Raw genomic sequence first — 4,071 nt, 5'->3', positions numbered from 1 at the left:
ATGTTGAATATTCTAGGAGGAATGAAGTAGGATATATTTTTTTATATGGTGATTATTTATTTAAAACCCAAGAGTTTGTTATTTGCATTAAGATTGATAAATTTCCCACTTCCTTTTGCAATTCATACTTGTAATTTACATTTTACAGAGCATGTCATGGTTTGGGATTTCATCTTTATTGAATCAAAGTTTTCCTTTTCTTATTTTGTGATTTTTTGCTTGATTACACAACATTTTGGTTTATTGATTAAGGGGTGTAAGATTTTCAAGTTTAGAAATAGATTCATTCTGGTACGGGATCAAAATCATTCCAGTACAAGAACAGAGTAGTTCCAGTACGTGAACATAATCATTCTGAGTGCGAGAATAGAATTGTTCCATTACAGGAACAAGTTCATTTTGTGGTACAGGATGCAGAAGTGATATAATATAGAAAACAAATTTATTATGTCTTCCTAATGCAAGAACTAAAAGTTTAGGAACATATTTTATTTCTTCAAATATTTTGAGTTTTATGATTGACTTATTGAATGGCATGATTTATTTCCTTCAGTAAAGTCTTTGATTGATTATTTCTGAGTGAATCCATTTTCGATAATGGTGTGGTCTCATTGTATTAACTAGTGCGAGTTGCTGAAGTCCTTCTCTGGGATTTATGTTGTTGCGTCTCGAAGTCTATAGACCTCGGATTCACGATTATATGTTAGGTTCTTTATTTCACCGAACATTTTGGTGCCATTACTAGGGAGGTGCTTGAGGGATAAGTCCTTGGTGATCTATTTTGCTCTTTTCCTTTTCTTGTAAATGAGTTTTTAATTAGTGTGCTTATCTTTCTTGTTGAATCATACTAGATAGTATTGGCAGAGAGGTCACAATCCTCATTTGTTTCCTTTCATGCAAATGAATTTTTAGTCTGATTTTCTTGCTTGTTGAAGCATACTAGATGGTATTGCTAGAGAGCTCACAATCCTAGTTTGTTTCCTTTCCTACAAATGAGGTTTTAGGTTTTTTTTTTGGGTGCTGTAAGAACCCCCCCATATGCTAATAAATGTGTTAACATGATCTTCCAACTAGCAGAAGAAGAATGATCCAATTCTTGATAAGAGGTGCAATCTAGGAGATTTCTCAAATCTTTGCAGCAGGTGGCATCTCTTCCCAAGAGGAAAAAATCTTGGCAGAATTCAAGAGCAGAACCATATTTTCATATGTGATAGAGGAACAAAATACCGATGAGCCATCCTGTCAAGAAGTTTGAGAATCTTCCTTCGACTATATTTTTCAATCTAATGAGGAAATTGAAGAATCATGAATCAGATCGGATGAGGAGGAGGAGCCATTGGAAACAAAGATTGAAGAGTTCTTGACATTTCTATCACAATATCCAACCTACACTCAAGAGAACAATCAGAAATCCTCGGAAGACCAATATGATATTCTAGAAGAGGGGATGCCACCAGTTACTAATGAATCAAAAGACCACGAATATGAGAACTCCATTGAAAATTGGTTTCAAACAATTGTCATCACATAGTAGTCCTCCATCATTCAACAAATATTGGTACCATCTCAATTAAAGTAGTTGGTTTCTCATACTCTGGTGTGTGTTGAAGTTTATTGTTTAAAACTGAGTGTGACTATATTTAGCATTCTGTTAGGCTTATGGTTACATTGGAAGTACTCCTACACTTGGATATCTTCCTCTCTCTAAATTAGTGTAGAGTATTATAAAAACAATAAATAAAAATGCCATCTAAAATAAAATTGTATAGCAACGCTCTTAAAACTACAATTCTTAAGGCACAACTATTGAAATTTCCATCATTAAGCATTCTTGTGGTAAGACTTGTCAGAAGCAATTTACTCTTAATGCCTAATATTTTGTAATGTGACTTTGATTATTGGCCAATATTGTTCATTGGGTCAGTTAGGGGGATTTGTATTGTTATATTTAATACTCTCCATTCATAAGCTTAAAAACCCACATCTGGCCTATTCATTCTAAAAAACTGTTATCCAATAAACCATTTCAAGTTTCTCTTCTAAGGTATTGATGAAAAGCCTCCTATGGTAGACCACTCCTATAAAATCCTAATGAGCTTGCATGACAACCCCAGTATGATCAACTCAAGGAATATTTTAGTCATTATATGTGATTATTTATTTAAAATGAGTCTTTAGGGTAGAACGACCAACCGATAAAGATTAGTAATTAAAAAAAAATTCACGTGATCCCTTTCGCTTAAGGAGAATATTTTCCTCCCCAACTATTAAGTAACCTATTTAAGGTTAATTATAATAAGAGGTTCTCTTAAACTCAGTAATTAAGGGATTGCAGGTCTCATTATGAGTTTACCTACAATGATCATGGGTCCTAATGAGAATGACCTTACCGCTACTGGTCAACAAGCCAGGGTAATGGATTTCAGTTGAAACGCTGGAAGACAAGAGGTCTCATCTCGAACTGACTCATTCATTCTTGTTAGTTCTTGTGAATGGAATTGTCATTAGCTAGTTACCAAGCCATGACAGTGGCCTTCAATCAACTTCTAAACGAATGTAAATTCTTTCAATTGAATCTGAATTTATATTTGATATATGGGACACATGTATTTATAAAAGGCATCGCTATCGAGGCTATAGACACATGCTAGCAACATAGCCATGCCTATGGTATTAAATTTAATTTTACACTATGATTTACCTAGATGTTTTTGTATTTCCCTAAACTCATTATCATATACATCTAAGAATGACTTTAAGATACCTTCAGTAATGTGCTTTGGAGTTCTATCTTTCAGAAATAATTTAGCTTTTATGGATGTGGGACCCTTAGTACAAGTGATTCACTTTTCTTGAACAAGAGGAGGTTCAGTTATACACTTGGGTAATGGTAAGATGAACATTCTAGGAAGGTATCATTTTTTCATATTTCTGTTTCCCTATTTCCATACATTTCAATGCCTTGGCTTCCAAATAATGTCACTTTTATTTATAATAACGAGGCTATTGAAAGTGAAGACTTGCTAATTTTGATTGCACTTTACATGTTTTAAGGAAATTTTGGTTGTTGGCTATTTCATGATAACACTATTCTTGTAGTAACAACATTATTAGCATTCTTATTGTAGCTCTGACATAAAAATTTATTTGGATAAGTGTTAAAGAATAAATAATCTAGTACATAAATGAACCAGCATCCATTATCTTTTAGAACAGTCAAATCTAGCAGGGGACATTTGTTTACACATGGTTGCAAGAACATTTACGGTTTAATTTTAGTTTTCCTGCAAAGGAAACATCAATATATCAGTTGATCTACTTCCAAGAGGAAATGAAAAATCATTGGCATGTGGTGATGTTAGGCCCCAGAATTGTCATAGTTAATGCACCTTTTTATTTATATGATGCCCTATGTATTCCCTAGTTTTACTAGTTTATGAACTCTTTCTACATTCTTTTAATGCAATAGCAAAGGTTCATACTTGGGTTGTATTATATATAATAATACCTTTGTTATATGAATTTCTCATATTAATGCTCATTAAAATGTTGTTAATGTAGATTATGTTGTTCTTGCATCACATAGGGATCATACACCAAGTATATGTGGGACAATTCCTCTGTCAATCTTTCCACGAAGGACAATGATAGATGGTAATATATACACAAGTTTTGAATGATATTGGATCCTTTTTTATAGTCAAATGTGGGCTTATATTTCATCGGCACATTTTCAAGAAAATACAAGAAATGTTTTTATTCAAAATGTTGTTTAGACACATCCACATCAGTCAAAATCCATCTAGGTAGTACATATGGAATTTTAGGGAATAATTAATGCTTCTGCCCCAAATTCACAACAATGTTCAAATGAGAAACTTCCTCCTAGTTTTGCGTGCAGATGAAGTCGAATATAAAAATTAAGGAACATGGGTTTTTGTACCAGTATAGAAAATTAAGTAATACCTGAGTTGGTTTCCCAAATTCACCACCGTTTGGGAGATCTGGAGGGGACTTTGAGGCAAATTTGTGGAAAATCAGGTAAAACCCATATTTTCTAAAGTAGTTAAA

Source organism: Pinus tabuliformis, chromosome 6 (genome assembly GCF_031772625.1).
Source record: "Pinus tabuliformis cultivar Carrire ecotype Pingquan chromosome 6, CPIR1, whole genome shotgun sequence".
Taxonomy (NCBI): domain Eukaryota; kingdom Viridiplantae; phylum Streptophyta; class Pinopsida; order Pinales; family Pinaceae; genus Pinus; species Pinus tabuliformis.
The sequence above is the reverse complement of the archived record's forward strand: the minus strand, read 5'-3'. Positions refer to the sequence as shown.